Below are 24658 nucleotides of genomic sequence, written 5' to 3'. Positions count from 1 at the left end.
CCTGCTGCTGGTCTCTTTGATCCCCCGAACCCCTCCAATCAGCAGAAGGGATGCCCACGCCCTCCTGTTACCGGCCCCTTCAATCCCACGAACTCCCCAACCACTGACACTTCCCCCAAGCCCCCCATCCTGACACCCTCCAAGTCTCAACACACCACTCCAACACCCCCCCAAACCTCAACATCCCACCGTGACACCCCTAAGCCCATCCCAACACTCCCATACCTTTCTGAAGTAAGGCCGACCAAAGAGATGCCTACTCCCTCTGGCCAGCAGGCCTGCATCTTCAAAATGGTGGGGTAAATGCAAGGGGCCAATCGGAGTCAGGCCCTGATTGGTCCAGATGCCTTGGGCCCTTCCCAAAGGAGGTAGGGTTACCAGATTTTACTCCCGTAAAATCCAGACCCATAGCCCCACCAACAGGCCTGCCCAGTTCTACCCAGCCCCGCCCCTTTATGCCCCAGCCTCACCTCAGCCCCGCCTACTCAACCTGTTCTCATTCTCAGGACTGTATCACGATGGCATCTGCGCAAGCATGGATGCAACGCGATGACATCACACATATGCGCACGTGTATGCAACATTACAGCATTTCATCCGCGCATGCACAGATGCCTTCCCGATGCAGTCCCGAGGTGGAAGCTTTTCAAAACTCAGACAAAGTGAAAAGCTGTCTGGATAAATCTGGACATCTGGTAACCCTAATAGGAGGGGACTTAGGCACCTGGGCCAATCAGGGTCTTAGGCCTCCTTCCCAGTGCTTCATGGGATGCACTGGGCGTAGCCTATGACTCCGATTGGCCCACTGCATTTATCTTACCGGTTTTACATTTCTTACATTACAGTTTGCCCTACTACCCTGCAGAATGTGCAAAAACTTACCACAATTTCTTTTATTAGTAAATATTTTACAGTTCTAATCATTGAAAAAATAATAATAAACATGACAGCAAAACTGAAAAATCTAATCACATTAAAGATACAAAACTATGTATAAATGTTATCAAGGCCACATCACTTTAATATAAAGTCCTCTATCTGTCTTTATAAAATAGATTAAAAATAAGCACCTTCTTACTCTCATAACCATGATGATTTGTTAAAAATGTACCCCCTTAAAGTAAATTAAATACAGTGGTACCTTGGAATCCGAACGCCCCAGAACTTGAACAACTTGGAATCAAAACTATTATTTTTATTAAAATTTTGCCCCGGAATCTGATCGCTGCTTTGTAATATGAACGTACGGGAACTGCAAGCATTGCTCAGCCCAAAGCTTCCCTTCTGACGCAGCTTCCTGTTTCCGCCTGGGCAGTTCACGTCAGAGGGAAGCTTTGGGCTGAGCACCGCTTGCAGTTGCCGTTGCCGATCTTGCTGCCTATGCTGGAGGGGGCCCGATCTTGCTGTCTATGCCAGTTGGGGTGCCCAATCTTGCTGTCTATGCCGGTGGGGGCCCAATCTTGCTGTCTGCTAGGGGGGCCCAATCTTGCTGTCTATTTGAAAATATGAGTTTGTGGGACCAAGGAACAGATTAATCCAGTTTCTATTATTTTTAAGTTCAATAAGTTTTATTAGGTTTTTATGGAAGAAAAGACAAACAGAAAAAATTTCAACAGCAAAAATAATGGGAAAAATTGTTTTGGAACTCGAACGGGGTTCTGGAACGGATTAAGCTCAGATTCCTAAGTACTACTGTGTAACTATAAGGAAGAGGTATTAACATTGTTAGACAAGTTACACCTTGCTCACTTTTTTTATTTTTATTTTATTTTAATAATTGTTTATTGATTTTATAAAAACATCTTACAGAAAGTGTAACAAATTATCCATCAATAACATTCTTAAAAAGCACCTCTCAAATCTGCTGACCATGACGCCGAACTATAAAACATCCAGGAAAGAACTGAAAACCATACTATTCAAGAAATTTGTCAAATGATCTAACCAAACCGTATTGACCATTCCCAGATCCCAACGCATACTATAGCTATCAAGCTTGTAATCTCCCTGGAAATGCCCAGGTTAATTTCTTGCTCTAAACTGCCTAGAACTGAAAGGTATTGGCGGGATAGAAGACATCAATGTAATGTAATACATGAAATACAAAATAAACAATCCCCTTCCCTCCCCTCTCCCCTCTGGATTTTTATGTTAAGAATATGAAATCTTTAATATGGCAGGTTCACGGTATTATTAAAGCTGTTTAACAAAAGAATCTAATGGGCCCCAGATTCCTATAAATTTTTGTGATTCATTTATTTTGTCCGCTAACATTCTCTCATATCGGTAATACATACATATGGCTCCTTTTACTAAGCTGTGATAGCGTTTTTAGCGCACGCAGGATTTTAGTGCACGCTAAACCCACGCTACATGGCTAGAACTAACGCCAGCTCAATGCTGGCATTAAGGTCTAGTGCGCGCTAAAACCGCTATCGCAGCTTAGTAAAAGGAGCCCATAGAGTCTCCCACCAAAACGGCATATTTAACCTATCCCATTGTTTCCAGTTCCTTGTAATCATTTGCAAAGCCACACCTGTCATAATGAGAAGAAGTTTATCTTTGGAACTACTTAGTGGGGACTTCAAGAATAGAAATTATTTTGCTCCAAATATTAAAGGACAGTGAAATAAAAGATGATCTAACATTCCAATTTCTAACTTGCAATGCCAGCACTTATTGACTTTCAGAACCTTCTCTTGAAAACAATTATTATTTTATAATGTTTGCCTTCCATATTAAAACACTGAGGTTTATGCTCAAAGGCCCAAATTCTATATATGTGGCCTAAAACACTAGCGCTGAGTAGGGTGGCGCTAAGCATGATTCTATACGCTCTGCTAGGCATCTCTAGGCATTCTAACATTTAGGTGCACCCTATTTATGCCAGGGTTTTCTTGGCCTAAATGTCTGTGCCTAATTTGTAAGCACAACAGGGCCTAAGTCAAAAATATGCACCTGACTTGAAAACACACCCATGATCTGCCACTAACCATACCCAATTTTAGGTATACATTTTGGACAAGGTGCATACTTTTTATAGAATCAAGCTTTCTGAGTTGTGCACATTAACTATTAACTAGTCCCAATTAACGTCAATTATGTGTTAATTGCCAAGTATCAGCACCAATTAAGCCAATTAATTAAATGATGTATGTACATTGGATATGCATACTGATGTACGCAAACAACTCTAGGTGCATTATATAGGTCTAGAGGAAATGACATCTTTTTTAATCCACTCAATGTGTATACAATGAAAACAAGTCTGCAATATGATAATATCAACCAAAAGAGGACTTGTGCAAAATAGAAGTTTATAGTTTCTCACAGTACCCTCAGATACCTGAACTGTTAGATCATTGATGTTTTCTGATAACAGTATAGACAGGCAGGAGATATCATTCAAAGGGTTTTGTGTTCTTGGTAAATAAAATATAGAGTGCAAATATTCCGTGCACCTAATTCTAATCATATACAGTGCTCAATAATCGATAGAAATATTAAAGACAGCACTTATCTTGGAATGCTGTCTAAGCCAAACAGGACCCGTTTCGCCGAGACTTCGGCTTCTTCAGGGGTCGTGGCTATTAATGGGCAGCTCTGCTCTCTGTACATTCTACTGTATCATCAAAGAACTTCAAAAGTGTTAAGTCTGAGCAGGTTTTCAGATTTCAATATGACAAATGTAACCCAAATCCATATATGAATACGGGTAGATCAGATATAAACTAAAGAACACCTGGTTTCTTTGGAAGAGGATGTGACCAGAAGTGAGAAACCTTGAAAGCGTGGGATGATTATTCCAGCAACAGCATGCTATTTCCATCCCTCTTGCAAGATCATGCAGTAATGTGAAAATTTGAGATTATAAAGGATACATGCCAACATCAAATGCATTATTTCAGAGTTTAAGCCACTATGAGAAAGAAAGAAAAAAATCCAATAAATGGCATAAAGTGGCATTTGCTCATTTTGGCCCTCTTTTACTAAGCCATGGGCACTAAATGCGGCCCAGGGCACTAAATGCTCCGATGCTCATAGGAATCCTATGAGCATCAGAGTATTTAGCGCTCCAGGCTACAGTAGAAACCTCTACTGCGGCTTAATAAAAGGAGGAGGGGGTTGTTTGCGAAAATGTCCAAATGGCCATTTTCAAAACATATTTTTAGATGGTTTTCTATGCTGTTTGTCTGCAGTGCATCTAAATCTCAAGGGGACATGTTGGGGGCATGTTTTGGGTGTGATTGGGATGGACTTATGATCTGGATATTTTTTTGCAATAATAGAACATTGCAGTAAACGCCCAGGGCAAAACTTGGACACTTGAGGCTAGAATTGTTTCAATAGCAAATAAGTGCCAAAAAGGCACCCAAATTGACCAGGTGACCGCTGCAGGCATGTAGGCATACCTCCCTTACTCCCCCAGTAGTCACTGACCCCCTCCCACCCCCCAAAGATGTGAATCAAACAGTACATACCAGCTTATATAACAGCTTCAGATGTTATGGCCAGTCCTATTAGAGCAGCAAATGGGTCTCTGGAATAGCCTAGTGGACAGTGCAGTGGAATGCAGAGAAGGGGACTCAGGCCCATATCCCACTCTAATTAGTACACTTGTGATGGAAAGTGTGAGCCTGCCAAAATCCACCTAAATCTATTATATCCACATATAAATAATACCTGTATACAGTACATCCTCAAGACTATTGGGGATGTATACAGTTGGATACAGTAGATTTTCAGTGAGTTTTGGAGGGGTCACCATACATGTAAAGGGGTTAGGGTGAGATGTGTACCTTGGACCTTTTATGTTAAGTCCACTGCAGTGACCCCTAGGGTACCCCAATACTCTGCTGGGATGTCTGTATGGCCAGTCTGCTAATAATGCTGGCCCCGTCTACATCCCAATGGCTGGATTTTGTGCGTTTTTCATTTGGATGTTTTGGGGTTGTTGTTTTTTTTTAATGGTTCTAAAAGACGCACTGAAGACAAACACATTTAGAAAATAGTCATTTTCAAAACAAAAAGATAGATATTTTCCTGTTTTGAAAATGGTCATTTTCTCTACTGAATTTGTCGACATGTTTCTCAAAGGCCCTGATTCTAAAAAGGGCGCCTAAAGGACATCTAAGTCCCACCTAACGCTGAGTGGGATTTAGGTGTCCAAACTAAGGCTCCTTTTACTACGGTGCGCTAGGGTTTTAATGCGTGGAATAGCGTGCGCTACATTGCTGTGCACGCTAGACCTTAATGCCAGCATTGAGCTGGCATTAGTTCTAGAAGTGTAGCATGCGGTGTAGCACGCAGTAATTTCCTGCGTGCACTAAAAACGCTAGCGCACCTTAGTAAAAGGAGCCCTAAGTGGTTAATGAGCTATTTAAGGGTCTTAATGAGCGATAATTGGCACATGGACGTTCAAAGGATGTGGACGTCACTTTCTAGGCATCTCCACAATTTCATGGATGCCCATTGGGAAAACTCATATCTAACGGAATAGGCGTGGGCATGGAATGGGCGTGGTTTGGGCAATGATTCAATATGGGCATCCTTCAATTCATTTGCATAATGCTGGGTGACCTAGGGCATCCATCTCATGCCTACATTGTAGGCGAATGAAAACCAGGTCTACTTTTCCGCATAGTTTGGGCTTCAGATAGACCTGAGTTCTATGGACGGAACTTAGGCACAGTTTGGGCGTCCTTAATGCGATCTAAATAGCTCTCTGGGTTTTTATTTTTGCTTTATTAAGCTCAAAATACATTTAATAAGGCACCACATAAACAGGGCACATTTAAACAGATATATTGCATGCAAAACCTTCTATTTTTGTTGACAAACAGCAATGTTATTTGGGATGTGGCGCTGCCAGGGTACAAGCTCTACAGGAGGGACAGGACCCACAAGAAGGGGGGAGGCATAGCACTATACATTAAGGACTCTATCTACTCGGTCAGGATGGATACGGCGACAAAGGCAGAGGGGCTGGAATCACTATGGGTCAAATTGCCGGGAACCAAAGGTACAGACATAAAACTGGGGCTGTATTATCGTCCACCTGGTACATCGGATGCAGTTGGACAAGACTTAGAAGCGGAACTGAAGCAGGAATGCAGTACTGGAAATGTAACAGTGATGGGGGACTTCAACTACCCGGGGATAGACTGGAGTACGGGTCACTCCAACTGCGCCAGGGAAACGGAATTCGTAGAAGCTGTGAGGGACTGCTTCATGGAACAACTAGTCAAGGAACCGACGCGAGGGGGAACTACTCTTGACCTCATCCTTAACGGATTAAGGGGGCCTGCAAGAGGGGTAGAAGTGGGAGGACCACTAGGCAACAGTGATCACAACGCAATCAGATTCGCATTAGAAAGAGGGACACCCGTAGTGAGGAGGACCGCATCGACTGCGCTCAACTTCAGGAAAGGGAACTATGTTGCCATGAGGGAAATGGTGGGGAGGAAGCTCAAGAACAGCTTTAGGATGGAGACTGTAGGAAGCGCCTGGACCCTATTCAGGGACACCCTGCAGGAAGCACAAAACCTGTACATCCCCAGTTTCAGGAAAGGCTGTAAGAACAAGCGGTCAAAAAGCCCGGTTTGGATGACAACTGAAGTAAAGAGGGCAATAAGTGACAAGAAAGGGTCCTTCCGGAGATGGAAAAAGGACCCAACAGAGGAAAATCACCAGAAGCACAGGAATTGCCAAAAGGAATGTCACCGAGAGGTTAGAAAAGCAAAAAGGGAATACGAGGAGGGGCTGGCCAGGGAGGCGAAAAACTTCAAGGCATTCTTCAGTTACGTAAAAGGGAAGCAACCAGCGAGAGAGGAGGTGGGGCCGTTGGATGATGGGGATAGGAAAGGAGTGATTAAGGAGGACAAAGAGGTAGCTGAGAGGTTGAACACTTTCTTCTCGTCGGTCTTCACGTGCGAAGACACATCCAATATACCGGACTCAGAGGAGCTCATGAGGGGGGAACAGGCCGAAAAATTGGAGCATATAGAGGTAAGTCAGGAGGATGTCCTCAAACAGATAGACAGGCTAAAAAGCGGCAAATCACCGGGACCGGACGGGATCCACCCAAGGGTTCTAAAAGAACTAAGACAGGAAATAGCGGGCACAATCCAGCATGTTTGAAACCTATCCCTGAGAACAGGAGAGGTGCCAGAGGACTGGAAACTGGTGAATGTCACACCTATCTTTAAGAAGGGATCGAGGGGTGACCCCGGGAACTACAGGCCGGAGAGCCTGACTTCAGTTATAGGGAAGATGGTGGAAGCGATGATCAAGGACAACATTTGCGAACACATCGAGAAAAATGACTTACTGCGAACAAGCCAGCACGGATTCTGTAAGGGAAGGTCATGCCTTACGAACCTACTGTACTTCATTGAGGGAATAAGCAGTCAGGTGGACAAAGGGGAACCCATGGACATCATTTACCTCGATTTTCAAAAGGCTTTTGACAAAGTGCCACATGAAAGGCTGCTTAAGAAGCTGTGGAACCACGGGGTGGGCGGGGATGTACACAGATGGATCAAGCACTGGCTGTCAGGTAGACTGCAGAGGGTCGGAGTGAAGGGCCAATTTTCTGACTGGCGGGGAGTCACGAGCGGTGTGCCGCAGGGATCGGTGCTGGGGCCGCTACTCTTCAACATATTTATCAATGACCTGGAAACGGAGGCAAAATGCGAGGTTATAAAATTTGCGGACGAAACCAAACTCTGCGGCAGAGTTAGGACCAGGGAGGAGTGTGAGGACCTGCAAAGGGACCTGGACAAGCTGGAAGACTGGGCAAACAAATGGCAAATGCGCTTTAACGTTGAGAAATGCAAGGTCATGCATATAGGAAATAAGAACCCGTTGTTCAACTACAAAATGGGGGGGGCACTGCTGGGAGACAGCGGACTTGAGAGAGACTTGGGTGTGCTAGTGGATGCATCAATGAAGCCATCCGCACAGTGTGCAGCAGCGGCGAAAAAAGCCAACAGGATGCTGGGCATCATAAAGAAGGGTATCACAACCAGGACGCGGGAAGTCATCATGCCACTATATCGGGCGATGGTGCGCCCGCATCTGGAATACTGCGTTCAGTATTGGTCGCCGCACCTCAAGAAGGACATGGCGGTACTTGAGAGAGTCCAAAGGAGAGCAACGAAGCTGGTAAGAGGGCTGGAAAACTGCCCATACGCCGAGAGGCTGGATAAGCTGGGTCTCTTCTCTCTGGAAAAGAGGAGGCTCAGGGGAGATATGATAGAGACCTTCAAAATCCTGAGAGGCATAGAGAGGGTGGATAGGGACAGGTTCTTCAGACTGAGAGGGACAACGGGTACGAGGGAGCACTCGGAGAAACTGAAGGGGGATAGGTTCAAGACAAATGCAAGGAAGTTTTTCTTCACCCAAAGGGTCGTGGAAACATGGAATGCGCTCCCGGAGGAAGTGATCAGGCAGAATACAGTACAGGGATTCAAACAGGGATTGGACGGATTCCTGAGGGACAAAGGGATCGTAGGGTACTGAAAGGGATGCGGGGACAAAGAGTCAAGAATTGGATGGGAAGATAGGACTTCGATGAGAAACCAAGGGGTGATTCAGACAGGCCATGACCTGTTGGGCCGCCACGGGAGCGGACTGCTGGGCGTGATGGACCTGTGGTCTGACCCAGCAGAGGCACTACTTATGTTCTTATGTTCTTAATTAGAGGAAAACATCCATTAACTGAAGCAGAGCATATGAAAAAAACACAGCTTTAGGTTTCTTGCTAAAAAGCTACCTTTTTTTCTGATGAAACAGTGCTCTAATCAGCTCATTACTCAAAGCAAGGAAAGCACATGAAAAAAATATGAATTGCATATATAACTTTATTTGCAAAAGCTTAACAACTGGAAAAAAAAAAACCAGATACAGACCTTAGCATGGCTTCTACTTCATTGCAGCTGCACAATGCTGACCTCATTGTGAGATCATCAAGGTGCACCTGCAAGGTAGAATGCTACAATTAAAATATGTGCTGGGATTTGAACCCATGACCTCTAGAAGATGAACACAGGGCTTTTACCTGGTGAGCCACAGCTGCTTCCTTTCAGTCATGGGGGTTCCTACCATGAGAGCTGAGTGATACTTGCCATGTAAAGGTGAAAATACCTGACAAGATCATAGCTTAGCAGATCCTAAGCTATCATATCAGATGTGAGGAAGAAAGACATTAGTGGAAACTGCTGTGGCTCACATTTGGCACTCCGGCCGTTGGAGAAACCTCTACTGCAGCTTAGTAAAGGGGTGAGTTAATCCTTTTAGGAAAAGACTAGGCAAATTACAGTAATTTATGAGAATAGCCCGTTTCAGAGAGATAAACTTTAGAAAATTCAATAAATTACTTTATAGAGAACTCACATTTCTTATAGGATTCTGTACAATAAGTTAGACTGGAGAAGCTCAAGCTATCAGGATTTATTAGAATCCAGCTCCTGGTATTTTTCTGTTGTCTCCAATGCAAAACAAAAACCTTGCTGCATTTTCAGTTTGCCACAAGAGGGCAGGAATAACAGTTTGTTCTTTATGAGCTTGCAGTTAAATAAAACTCTTTATGACTGAAGCTTCCAAAAGAAGCAGGAAAAGCAATGAAACTCTTCCAGCAGATTTCCCTAAGCCACAATGTGTATGCCTTTCATATACAGTACAGGCAGTCATCGACTTAAGACCTATGTGACTTATGACTGTTGGACTTTACGACCATACTTGGCATCTACACGCTCGGGGTCCTCACCAATCAGCATAGAAGATGCCCCTTAAAATGTCCAACAAGAGGAAAGTGAGATTGTACTACTAGACCTGCCAAGAAGGAAAGAAAATCCATTGATCTCGACACAAAAAATGAAGGTGATCAAGCAGTATGAAGGAAGATAGTGAATGTGATTGCACGAACGGTCAATAAAAGATTTTCTATTTTTGGTTTTATCTGCACAATGTTCAAAGAAAGATAATAAAAATAGCTAACTAAGAAAATGGCTGAATATGTATTTACTGTATATGTAGAGAGATGATGAAAAAAAAAGGGTAAAGAATATTTGAATATAAAACAGTAAATATATATATATTTTTTAATAAAGATATCCAACTTACACCCAAATCAATTTACAAGTAGTCAGTCAGAACCGAATGTTGTCGTAAGTTGACGACTACCTGTATTAAACACAAAGAAGAGGGCTATGAAGATATGCTTGCTGCCCAGAAAATGCTTCCTTTAATACAGCAAAGACATTCATTTGAATGTGCAGTTTTTACATTAAATTTTTAACACAGTCTACTCCGCTTAAGTGCAAGGCCTCCGGACTGGAACGCCATGCAGTGGCATACCAAGGGGCGGGGGGGTAGGGAGGTTGGTGCACAGCTGGCCACCCTCCCTATTCTGCCGTTGCTGCTTTCCTTAACCAGCAGCAGTGGCAGTAAACTTCAAATCAGGGGTGTGCTCCCTCCAGCGGGTGTTTAGTTTCTGGCCGGCTCCCCTGCAGCAGTTTTTCTGCTCAAAGATGCACCGTTGGCTCCTCGTGCAATCCGCAGCTGCATCAGAAGTGTTCCCTCTGAAGTCATGAATCTGACTCTGAAGCCGCTTCCGACACAGCCACGGATCACACGAGGTGTCAACGCCCACGGCTTTCAATGGAAAACCGGCTGCAGCAAGGAACCGGCCAGAAATGCTGTTGCTGCACAGGGCAGGAAATAGAAATGTTGCTGCTGCACAGGGAAGGGAGGGGGAGAGAAATGCTGCTGCTACACAGGGAAGGGAAGTGGGGGAGAGAAATGCTGCTGCTGTAGCAGCAATTTAGGGAGACAGAAGGAAGACAAGGGAGAGGAACCAGAGATGTCAAGTCCATAGGAAGGAGGGAAAGGAAAGGAGATACCAGACCATGGAGGGGGAGGGAGAGATGCCAGGGTATGGGAGAGGGAAGGATATGGATGCTAGACCAATGAGGGTGAAGGGAGAGATGGAAGGGGGAGGCATAAAGTTTCTGGAAGGGGAATAGAAGGAGAGAAGATGCCTTATAGAAGGGGCAGAGAGAGGGTAGACGGTGGATGAAAGGAAGAGAGTGACAAGAAGATGAGGAAAGCAGAAACCAGAGAAGATAAGGTAGAAAAAAATTATATTTATTTACTTTTTTGCTTTAGGGGACATGTTTCACTATTTCTGTGGTTTTGCATTGTATGCAGAGTCCAGCTTCTTGGTGGTTCAATTTAACCTTTGTCTATGTATTTCTATTTTATCCCCCCTTTTACAAAACAGTGAAGCGTTTTTTAGTGCCAGCCATGGTGGTAGCAGCTCTGATGCTCAGAATTCTATGAGCATCAGACCTGTTACCACGGTGGCTAAAATCCACACTACAATTTTGTAAAAGAGGAAGGGGTTAGTTTGTGATTACATATTCCATACTAGGCGAAGGTGTTTTCTGTGTTCTGTATGTTCGAAAGACATGGTTTTTTGTTAGGATTGACTGCAGGATTGATCTGTACTAGTCTGGCTTGTTTAGTTTTACAATGGGTGTATTGATGTTGTACTGCTCACTGCAGTATGTAAGATGCTGCGTTTTCCTAGGTACTCATGTGTGACGTGTGGATTGTTACTAAAAATCATGATGGCCTCAGCTGACACACATGCTAGGTACGCCACTGCCGCAATATGCGCTTAAACAGAGTGTACGCTTAATTGGAGTTCCACTTTTTAGTCATGAAAAATCACAGTACGCTGTAGTCAAATGCAATAAACAGTAAAACAATTCTACATGGTTCAGTTTTAGAATCAGCACTGTTCCGTCTAATGCAATACACTGTAAACCTTTTTTTAAACCAACATTCTACTGAAATAATCAGTCATTGTTTTCTGCACGCAAATTGCATGATTCAGGCTGTGTATATGACTACTGATTCTGTAAAACTGTCCATAGTCATGACATCCATTTATCTCCAGATAACAACTCAGCGTGTGTAGGGACTTCAGCACATCCGAGAAGGAAACAATCTGTGCAGATGTTTCATTAGTTGTGATGACCACAGCAGTATCCCTGTCATCATCAGACTCTTGGTTGTCTGCATTGTCCTTTATGACTGTACAAATATCGGAATTAGTGCTGTCAGATGATGTGGGCACATCGTTGTCAACGGAGACATACAGCTCAAACTCTTTTGGCAAGAGTCCAACTGGAGTTCAGTGGACGAAATGTCAGCTTCAGTTGTCTCATCAGATGTGTGAATGAAGCTCGCCCATCAATAGCAATTTGAAATCGTTGATAATGAGACTCGACTCCATGCCTCCCATACCATGTGAAGAGTGTTGAGCACCATCATTATCTTGCGAGCTCAGCAACTCGGGGGCTGGATTCCGTGCTTGCATCAATCACTGCCATCACATATTTTAGGACGAGCGACCTGTAATGATATTTGAAGTTGGCGATTATTCCCTGGTCCATCAGTTGGATCAAAGAGGTCGTGTTTGGAGGCAGAAATACGAGTTTGATGTTGGTTAGTCCTACGTCACTGCTGTGTGCTGCACAGTTATCACACAGCATTACAATGTGTCTCCTATGCCTTCTCATCAGATTGTCAAACTTCTGCAAGCATTCAATCCAGTGGCACCATAATCCATGCGTTTATGTTGCTTTCATATTCAACAGGCAGGTGTTTAATTTTTTTGAAGCACCGAGGATTTTGATTCTTCCCAATCACCAGTGGCTCGAGCTTTTCACGACCATACATATTGCAACTGAGCAGCAATGTCAATCGTTCCTTTGGCACCTTGAAGCCATCAGTGCGCATAAGCGGATTGTGTGCTTATCAGAATTTTAATTATCCAGAATTTACGTCCATTGACTTTAATGTAAAAAAAAAATCCGGGACCATGGTAGTAGGCTGCGGATAACCGAAGCATGCGCTTAACCGATGTGCACTCAGATGAAGTCGACTGTATAGCATAGCAAGATGATTAAGCCATCTATTATAAGAGAGCATCAATATGGACTTGACTTTGTCTTCCATAACTTTTTTTTTTTTTTTTTTTGTACATCAGCTAGGTGAAAGGGCACTTAAAAATGATAGGCGAATGTAGCCTAGGCAGTTATACACTGAGATTTGCACTCTTCCTATGCTCCTGCCATACCTGTTCTGGAGAATGCATGTCCCCAGTGATGGTCCTCACCAAGCTGATATGGTTGCTTCCCTTTAGGGACCTGGGTTGCCTGCCTCACCACTATACTTTTGCCTTGGCAGGCCAAAAAGCCTCCTGCCTTTCTGATGCTGCTATGCACTGGGACCCTGGCTGTCTGATTTGCTGATAATCATCTCATTCACTGTTTGTTGGAGCTTAGAGTACTCACTAGCCATATCACCATCTCACACACGGCTATTTCCTTTCACTGGAAGACCACATGTGGAGTGAAGTGCATAGCACTACATGCAGACCACACATACAATGTGACCAGCAGTTAAACAGACATCGGCAGACATCTTAGATGGGTTATTCACATTTGAGATATGCTTAAACTGGTATTAACGGCCTCTTTTACAAAGCCGCGCTAGCGGCTGCTCTGCGCTAACGGCCCTGAAGCCCATAGAGAATTAAAGGGCTTCAGGGCTGTTTCCATGCGGCTTTGTAAAAGAGGCCATAAACGTTTATCTTGCATAATTATCTAACTTTATCATTTTACAAAGCTAAGATGTGCACATCAAAAACCCAAGTGTGTGCATACATCAAGGGGATGTAGTCTGAGTATGTTTTGGATGGGAATAGGGTGTGCCTAGAAGATACATGTTTAAGTTCCCATTTCAGAATCGGAATAAACATCGATGTCCTCACAATTCAACGTCTTTTAGATTTTTGCAAACTGTTCCAATTGAGCATCATCAACATTATACTGGAGGGATTAGGGAAAGTTGCCCCTTAATACCCTGGTGGTTTTTGTTCCCTCCAAAAGCCAAACTGGCAAGAGATACTAGTCTCTATGACGGCATCAGGAAAAAATACATTTATATTTCTAAACTGGCTATGATAAATATGTATATGCCAGTTTTCAACCTGTTCAGATCTGAGGAGGGGGTTTTTTTCCCCCATGAAATGGATGTTTATGCCATTGCCACACATACTTTGTGCATAAACATCCATTTCTCTATATTTGAGACATCCTAACTTAGTTGTCTCATTTCTGACTTCTTTCTAAAATGGGACCGAGTATTTGAACAAAATTTTTTTAAATAGAAGAGTTCTTTCTAGTTAATTCCTCCTTTCTTCTACAAGAAAAAGCTATCATTACTGTTTTGACTGTATCCCAAAACAAAACCAGATTAGAGATCAAGGACCCATTAAATTATACAAATTCTTTCCATTTAGAAATTCCTTAAAAATAGGATCTGAATTTTAAAAATGTGGAAATCACCTGTTTCTAACTGTTTCTAAAAATCCCTACTCAATGTAAGGAAGTCACGCAGTTATGGGATTAAAAATGGTCAAAACTGGTGGGATTCATGTATAAGTAAAGGTCATACACACACAATTCTTCCTGTCTCACTCAATCCCTCTCCAGCCAGCATGTCGTTATACTTGCTTCATTCACACCCCATCACACAGATCCAGCATGCCCCTTCTGCTGCCTCCTCCACCCCCCCTATCACATAGACCCAGCATGCCCTCTCTGCTGCCCCCAACCACACATAGACCCAGAATGTCGTGTTTGCTGTACCCCTCAAACATTCTTTTTTATGTTGGTCGTCCCCCCCCATCTACCTTCAAATCTCCAATTTCTCTTCCTTACATCACCAGCACTGCAGCAGCACACCTAGGCCACCTGAGGTCTGCTCCTGGCTGCTCCCTCCAACTCATCCTGCCCCCCTCTGATTCAATTTCCTATTTCTGCATGGCAGGGCCGCCATCAGAAATTTCTGGGCCCCTTACTGAGCAATCCTATTGGGCCCCCCACGCACCCCTTCCCCCCCCCCCCGATCCCCCCTTCTTCCATGGGCCGAATACACACATACTTTTCTCTGTCGCCGCACTCTTTGACCAAAAGATTTGTAAGCCTGCAACCACGTCAAGGTAGACTCTTTCAGCAGGGCCCTAACCTAACCTAAACTAAACTAATCTATACCTATCTATTCTAAACTAACATATGTCTAATACTGAACTAATAACAAACTAACAAATATCTGCATAATAAATAACTAATAAATAATAGTGCTAGTAGCTATAATTCACTTTTGAATGTAAAATCTCAGTTAAGGATTTCTTTTGACCTTTGTAGGCCAGAAGTAGATCACAATTGCACAATATTTTTTGTAACAAGTATTAAATTTGTTTTTATAAATACTGTAAGCTTAATAAATATATCAGAAAAAGCTACACATCTGAGCGCATATCTGAACATACACATCTGTATGATCCCATCCTCCTCTGCTTGCCTATAGCTGCATCATGCATATTAAAAATGTACGATATGTTGATATGTGCACCTTCCTTCCTTCCCATCCATCCTCCTCAGCCTGTCCTTACACATCCACAGCTGCATGTTAATGATGATGTATATGTTATGATGATAAATAAGTGCATATGAGCACATCATTAACATGCAGCTATGGATGAATATAAAAAAGAAACCATATTCTGTACAATTGTCAATTTATAAATCAGCATCTTCTCCCCATTCTCTCTTCCCCATTTCCCTTCAGCGTCCTCAGTCCACTCTCTCTCCACTTTCCTTCAGCACACGCACATAAAAACAAGCAAGTAATTTATATCATTTTCATTCTATTCATTCATAGAAATTAAAGTCTAAATAATGCCAGTCACATAACAAAACATGATTTTACAAAAATAATTCCCTGCACAGTCAAGCCTTCAAGGATTACTAGATGTCTTTCAGCAGTTCCCCTCCCTCCCTCCCCCTTACCTTTGTGGCCAAGTCAAAATGATCTACCAACAATAAAATTTTAAAAACACAAAGCACGCTGTACGCAGATAAAATGTTAATTATCATTTATATTCCGCGGATTTTCAAAGAGGTCAAGGCAGATGACTTTATGCAATGTCACCTCAGTAACAACTATACAAAAATAGACAAATATTCCCCCTCCCTTTTTACTAAAACGCGATAGCGGTTTTTAGCGCAGGGAGCTGCGCTGAATGCCCCACGCTGCTCTCAACGCTCATAGGCTCCCTGCGCTAAAAAACGCTATTGCGGTTTAGTAAAAGGGGGCCATAGTGCAAAATATAGACAGCATATATAAATTCTCAAAGCAGACACATTTTGATCACTAAATTGAAAATAAAACCATTTTTCCTACCTTTGGTAATTTCATCAGTCTCTGGTTGCACTTTATTCTTCTGACTGTGCATCCAATATTTCTTCCCTTCTTTCAGCCTCCTGTATGCTTCCTCTCCTCCAGACCTCATTCCCTCCCCAAACTTTTTCTTTGTTTCACCCTGCCCTTTCTTTCTTTTTCTCTCTCTTCATACCCCCTTTCTTTCTGTATGTCTGTTTTTCTCTCTCTCACCCTGCCCCCTTCTTTTTCTCTCCACACCCTCTTTCGTTCTGTATGTCTGTCTTTCTCTCTCTCTCTTTCCATGCCCCATTTTTCTTTGTTTCACTTTCTGTGTCCAAAAACTCATTCCCTCCCCCACCTCAGCATCTCTTTCCCTCCCTTCCTCTCTCCCAAGTCCATGCCTTCTGTGTCCAAAAACCCATTCCCTCCCCCACCTCAGCATCTCTTTCCCTCCCTTCCTCTCTCCCAAGTCCATGCCTTCTGTGTCCAAAAACCCATTCCCTCCCCCACCTCAGCTTCTCTTTCCCTCCCTTCCTCTCTCCGAAGTCCATGCCTTCTGTGTCCAAAAACCCATTCCCTCCCCCACCTCAGCATCTCTTTCCCTCCCTTCCTCTCTCCCAAGTTCATGCCTTGTGTCCAAAACGCACTCCCTCCCCCCTTTTGTGTTCCGCGTTTGCCTCCCAGCCCATCTTTGCAACTTTCTCAGCAAAACGAAGCTCAAGCCGTGAGGCTTGTCTTCTGTTTCCTGCCTGCCCTGCCGCACACAAATAGCCGACTGGAAGTATTCTCCGACATCAGCGCTGACGTCGGAGGGCAGGCTTTGCTTAAGCCCTCCCTCCGACGTCAGCGCTGACATCGGGGAACACTTGCGATCGGCTATATGTGAGCGGCAGGGCAGGCAGGAACAGAAGACGAGCCTCGCGGCTCGAGATGTATTGAACTCCGCGGGTCTCCCGTCCAGCTCTCTCCTGTCCACGTGGGGAAGACCTCCCCTCCCCCTAGACTGTGGCCTAGGACCTTGGGGGAGCCCGGGCCCTCTGTGAGCTCCGGGCCCCTGAATGCAGGACTGGTGGTACTGCCCTGATGGCGGCCCTGCTGCATGGATGAGACAGGTCAGAGGGAGAGCTCTTAAGCAGATCTCAGGTGGTCTAGGAGTACCTCAACACATGACACCCCAGACTTGAACCCCCCACCCCAGCACCCCAAAACTCACCCTGAAACCCCCCCCCCGGTACCTTTCTGTAGTATGGTAGGCTGGAAGGTTACCTACTCCCTCCGGCCGTCAGGCCCACCTCTTCACAATGGCAGGCCTTCCCCTTTCCAGCCGCGTCTATTTGAAATGTAGGTCAGTATTTTAATGGCCTACATTTCAGACGTCTGATGCCTAGGGCCGCATAAACTCACCCAAGGCCACTTCCAAGTGAAATCACACCCATCCTTGGATGAGCTTAGGTGTTCCTACGTATCTCTCTAAACCGGCAAAAACCCCTACAGTATAGGCAGCCTGCTTCGGATAGATTTTTTTCTAAAAACATGCATCCCGATTGGCTTGTTACACAGCAGTAGGATGCCTACTGCTGCCTAAAATCGTAACGCCATTTATAGAATTTGCCCCTAAATTTCTTCCCTAACCTAAAATTGCTACCCATTAACAGAGCTCAGTATTTTTCAAAGTTCCTACAAACCACAACCCATGCCCCATCCTACCATTCTTACTCAAAACCTCAGCCCTAAACTCATCCATTGCCTCAGAAAACATAGTGGAGATGGTAAATAATGCAGTATTTCTGTTATATGATTGTTCTGCAGTTCAACATCTAATAATTTCACCAATTCATTTGGAATTCCACAAGGCTCAATTCTTTCACCGCTTCTATGTAATATTTTTTTGGCACCTTTACTGACGCTCAGTCAATCCATTGGATTTTCCACATTTGCATATGCAGATGATATACAATTGCTTCATCCTTTAAATCCATTAGATTTAAATGAGCTAATATCCATAAATAACAAGTTAATACAAATAAGCCAATGGCTTAAGGAGAATATGTTAGCGCTGAATCCAACAAAATCTTAAGTGATGTTTTTCCCCTGAAAAAAAGATCTAAAAGAACAATTTTCATCTCAGATATTATTAAACGATATTCCCCTTCAGCAAGTAAATACAACAAAAATATTGGGAGTAACCTTAGATCAAGAATTTAGCTATCATAATCAAATCAGCACAGTTGTCAAAAGTTGTTTCAATAAATTGCGACTTATCAGATCATTAACAAAGGTTCTTAAACCAGAAGCACTTAACATTCTTATTCATATAATTATTTCTAGGTTGGATTTTTGTAATTCTTTATACTGTGGCATAACTCATAAAGAAATAAGAAGACTACAAATAATACAAAATACAGCTATAAAAATTATAACAAATTCAAAAAAATATGATCATGTTACACCTCTCCTACAAGATGCACACTGGTTACCTATTATACACAGAATAACGTTTAAAATCATATTATTAACATTTAAAATCCAACAATCACACGAGCTGTTATTTCTGGACAGACTACTAATCCCTTACTCTTCACTAAGGACGCTGAGATCGACACAACAAAACTTATTAACCATCCCTTCTTTAAAAATAATTGGGACAAGAAGAGCAACCATATTTTCAGTACAAGCACCCCAACTATGGAACAATTTACCAATTTATCTATGTAACGAACCATCACTGGTCAAATTCAAACGCAGTTTGAAAAGCATTCTTTATAAAGATGCATTCAGTACATAGATAGATAATTGTAATAAACACAGTACCTATTCTTTAAAGAATCAAATGAGTAGGACATCAACATGGAAACTATAAGTGCTTTTTAATTTTAATCTTAATCCTCTCTTTTCCCCTCATTCAAAAGATCATTAATACTAATCTGGATCTTTATTTATTCTTCATATTAAAACTATCTACTTTTAAACTGATTAATTATTCCTAACATTACCTCTTTCCATGAATCATTTTAAAATAACTGAAGCTCTTTCTATCAATTAATTTTCTTCATAATTTTTTTCTTTTTTCTAAATTGACCCTATTCTTATGTACAAACCTTAAATGTTTTTTTATTTATTTTTTTCTTTTTTATTCTTTTTTAAATTAATTTTATAAATTGTATAAATTGTATTTCTGCCTTTTACCTACTTGTTTCAGTTTGTATTAATAGAACATAATGATTAGTCTGTATAATAGTCTTATTTGTATTTGTATTTGTCATCCCTGGCTTTTACAATTATGTAATACGCATTGAAATATTGGATATTGCGTAAAATCAAAATTTAATAAACTTGAAACTTGAAACTGTTAAATGTGTATATTTTTGATACCTATTATTAGGTTTAAATCTGCCATTCACAAGTTCACCTCATTTATTGTGTTTATGTTTATATTTGATCATTTTAATATTGTTCTGCTGTTAGTAAATTTATAAATTTTATGGTAAACTGTGCCTACTGTACACCGCCTTGGGTAACTCTCCCCCCCCCCAAAACCTACTATACCCACCCGTGTACCACCCCAGTAGCCCATATGGCTGCAGCTGGCACCTATATGGCAGTATAGTAGGGCTTGTGTTGGTTTTGAAAGGCTCAGACTTAATACCATCAATGTTGTGGTTATAGTGCCTTATGCATCTGTGTTCTCCTTTCTGTGGTTCACTGGCCCACCTACCGGATAACTCTACACTCCTTATGCTCTACTAGGCTTCCTTGTACCAAATGCTGCTGTGCTAGAGCCGGGTCTGTACCTTTTGTTCTCACTTTTGTGTGGTGGAAGGGGGTCAGTGAGCACTCAGAAAGTGTGGGGTTGTCTTACCTTGATGCATGCAGTGGTAATCTGGTCCGTTTGGGCATCTTTGTGGCACTTAGATGCTTCTAAAACGGGTTTAGCTCTGAACGTCTAAGTTCCGTCCAGGACCTCTTTCAAAATGTTTGCTGCAAGATATCCAAGTCTAACCCACCCTTAACCATGCCCAAATAGGGTCAATAAAACACCTCTACCACGCATATCATGCACTCTGGACGCACAGAGGCTGGGACACCTCACTAGTAGGCCAGAAAGGTGGTTTTGATTATCGGCACTTGGACGTCCTGTTGATTAGGATGTCCAAGTGCTGATTTAGGACACTTTATTCCAATTATTCCAAAAGCATCTGAAAACCTGGCTTTTCTCCAAAACGTAAAGCTATCTATTTAAAATGTAAAGCTAGCTATCCTCTTCATAACCTCTAATTTCTTATTATGTCCTTCCCTCATTTATTGAATTACCTGTAAACCGTGTCGAGCTCTATCTTTATGGAGATGATGCGGTATACAAACTTAAGGTTTAGTTTAGTTTAGTTTATGGAATTTTATATTTTTTGATTATGAGCCCCATAGTGAACACATTGCCCCAACACTGATCTTATAACATTGGTTACTAAAAGTAAGAAAAATCAAGTTGACGATACTGATAATGATATACAAAGTTGCGAATGCTAAATCTGCTAATTGTTTGACAGGTACCTTCTGTGAAATCAGTTTCATTGTCAAGAATGTGTGAACACATGTTTTCAGTTGCTGGATCAAGTTTCTGGAATGCTTTGCCAACACAGCTTTGCAATTTAAGTAATATTATATCTTTTAGAAAAAAAATTAAGCATGTATTTACTTCATTAAGCCTTTACATCACCAGGAATATCCCTAGAGACTGAAAGTCACGTGCAGGGACAGTAATTCAATATATTATATAGGAATATGTATTGTAATGATGGCAGATAAGAAGATAAGTTATGAAGTGCTGTGATTAATGATGTTCTGGTGTTTATTTTATTTTATGGATTTTAATTATGTACAGTTTTTTGTAATCCATATAGATTTTTAGACATGAGGACTATGAATGTTTTTAAATTAATAAATAAAAGTAGTGTGGAAGTATTGCATTCAATTCTGGTCATATTATCTCAAAAAAGATATTGCTGAACTAGAAAGGGTTCAAAGAAGAGTGACCAAGATGATAAAAGGGATGAAAGTCCTCTGATATGAGGAAAGACTAAAGAGATTAGAGCTCTTCATCTTGGAAAAGAGATGGCCGAGGAAAGATATGATTGAAGTCTACAAAATCCTGAGGGGTGTATAACAGGTACAAGAGGATCAATTTTATACTCCATCAAAAATTACAAAAACTAGGGGGCACTCGATGAAGTTACAGACAGATACTTTAAAAATAAATAGGAGGGAATAGTTATGCTTTGGAACGCATTTCCAGAGGATGTGGTAAGAGCGGTTAACGTAGCTGGTTTTAAAAATGGTTTGGCCAAGGTCCTGGAGGAAAAGTCCTTAGTCAACTATTGAGACAGACATTGGGGAAGCCACTGCTTGCCCTGGATCAGTAGAACGGAATATTGCTACTATTTGGATTTTTGCTAGGTACTTGTGACCTGGATTGGCCACCATGAAGATGGGATACTGGGTTAGATGGACCACTGGTCTGACCCAGTAAGGCTATTCTTATGTTCATTCACATACTTTCACTGTGAACTTTCACTGTGCACAGAGGTGAAGCTTGTGTGGAGTGTGGGTAGGGTCCACTCTTAACATGTTTAGATTATAAAATTATTTACATGCATATGGGCATAAAGTATGTGCTAGCATTTATACTAGCCATAGAGAGGGTGTATTAAGTAGTACCTACATGGGTACATGTTCTTTTACACCTACTCTAGTATTTTAGAAAGTCAAGTTGGTCTATACTTAACTTCATAAAATACATGTGAAAACCCATGTTAACTAGGCATAACTTTATAAAATTGCCTTCTTAGTAAATAGCATGCTTGATCATCTAGGCACTTTCTCACAACTGGTGAGTCGCACAGTTATCCCCAATGTGCGCATTTGAAAATCCAAATAGCATCAAGAAGAAAAAAAAAATTATCAAACAGAAGAAGTAACCCTTGGTTCAAAAATGAATTACTAACACTGAAACGTGAATGTAAGATCCTTGATTCTTCACCTCTTCACCTCCTTCCTCAGGACAAACTAGCATGCAGACTGTTACTCCCAAACCAGTGTATCCTTACTAGATATCCAACTGACTCTCTCCCTGTGCATGCTTCAGGCTCCAAGTACCTGCTAATCCAGAACAATAGAACTATATGCACTTCACGGTACCCTATTGCCTTAATCTTCTGTTCCCTGTTGTTAATTATTATGTGTCTTGTTTGCTGTAAGTATGTTGCCATGTAACCTGTTCTGGGCTTCTTGGAGAGGACAGGATATAAATTGAATTAATTAAATAAATAAATAAATAAATTGAAAGAAAATGGAACAAAACTAAAAGACAGGATAGAATGGATAAAAAAGATAAATATGTACAAAAATCATACAAAAGCAACCAAACAAACTTCACCGAGGAAATAGGAAAGAAAAACCAGACTTGAAAAAACTATTTCATATAACAAATTTCCTAGCAACACCAACAAAATTAATAATCAACCCCCTCCCTCCTTTAACAAATCTGTTCTAGCGGCTACTGCTGTGGCAACTGAGACAGGTACTCCAAGCGCTAATACTATCCAAGATAGGTTACTGTAATGGTATCTATCTAGGTTTACCTCAAGTACGTATTAAAGCATTACAAATGATACAAAACTCAGCTGCCCGGCTACTGGCTGGACTATCTCGATACGAACACTACACCTATTTTTAAAAGATTGCATTGGTTGCCGATTGTTTCCTATCCAGTTCAAAGTTTTGAAACTTATCCAACAAGGTGTTTATGACATCCTGCCAAATTATTTTTGCATCCAGGCTTCATGTAAGAGCTGTGTCTCCCATTACCAGAGGATCTAGAATCAGAAAATAATAGTAAATAGTGAAGAAATAAGGCCAGTACTGGGCAGACTTGAGCGGTCTGTGTCTGTATATGGCCATTTGGTTGAGGATGGGCTGGAAAGGGCATCAATGGCTGGGATGGTGTAGATGGACTGGAATGAGCTTTGATGGAGACTTCAGTAGTTGGAACCTAAGTACAGTGCCAGGCAGAGCTTTGGATTCTTGACCAGAAATAGCTAAGAAGAAAAAATATATATATATTTTTAGATTGAATCAGGTTGGGCAGACTGCATGGAACATCAGGTCTTTATCTGCCGTCATCTACTATCTTACTATGTTACCATGGATATTCAGTGACTTCCCCATATTTTAGGAGCTTTTACTACTTGATTGTGTCTCAGCTATTATGTACTTCGAAGCACTAGCGCTGGCCGCTGGTACACAGGCTAATCAAGTGCCTCCACATAAAACATCTTGCAAAAACAAATTATCCTAGCAACTAACACAATAAATGAGTACAGAAAGAGTACATCTGACCAGCCAATCTCCCACTTTTTCTAGCCACATTTTAATGGATGCATCCCTGGTTTGGGCTATAAGGTTTCTTCTTTAAAAGGACAGTCTTTTTGTCTTCTTCCTTTGTAGTCCATCATTTATTTATTTATTTATTCAATTTTCAATACCGTTCTCCCAAGGGAGCTTAGAACGGTTTACATTAATTTATTCAGGTACTCAAGCATTTTTCCCTATCTGTCCCGGCAGGCTCACAATCTATCTAATGTACCTGGGGCAATGGGGGGATTAATGAGCATACAAGATCTCCACTTAGTTCCCCTAAGAACCAACCAGCTTCCCATGTCTTTCCACAAAGTTCCTCAGTAATCTAAATAGCCAGCAAACTAATGCAACCACTACCTTCCTCTGTGGCCTACCAGACAAACCTGGTTACTTCAGAAATTTGAGTAGGGAATAAAGGATTAGTCTAGTGATTAGAACTGCAGGCTTATAACCAGGAAAGCTAGGCCTAAAACCCCACTACCACTCCTTGTAGGCTTGAACAAGTCACTTAACCTTCCATTTTTCAGGTGGAAGCTTAGAATGCAAGCTCTCCAAGGGCAGGGAAATACCAGAGGTAACTGAGCTACTATTGAAAAATCCTCATCTAAGTCCAGATGATAAGTCATTACACAACATGCAGGCTGCCAGACAAATTCAGTCATTTAAAGGCTAGGCAGATAAAAGATTTTTAGCATTTCAACTAACCATTTTGCCCTATATTCTGGCAGCTGAAACGTTCATTGTTGGACCAGGCAAGTACGGTGCTAGGAACGTGTAAACATGTTGTTAGATCATGCTTTCTGCATTCTCTGCTTTTTACTGCTAAGGATCCTCCTTGTTTATCCCATGCCTTTTAAAATTCCATTACGTACAGTTTTAGCTACCACTATAGGCCTGATTTCAAATAACAAGTAAAGGATAAAACTTATCAGGGCATCAACTG

Source organism: Geotrypetes seraphini, chromosome 3, assembly GCF_902459505.1.
Source record: "Geotrypetes seraphini chromosome 3, aGeoSer1.1, whole genome shotgun sequence".
Lineage (NCBI taxonomy): Eukaryota > Metazoa > Chordata > Amphibia > Gymnophiona > Dermophiidae > Geotrypetes > Geotrypetes seraphini.
The sequence above is the reverse complement of the archived record's forward strand: the minus strand, read 5'-3'. Positions refer to the sequence as shown.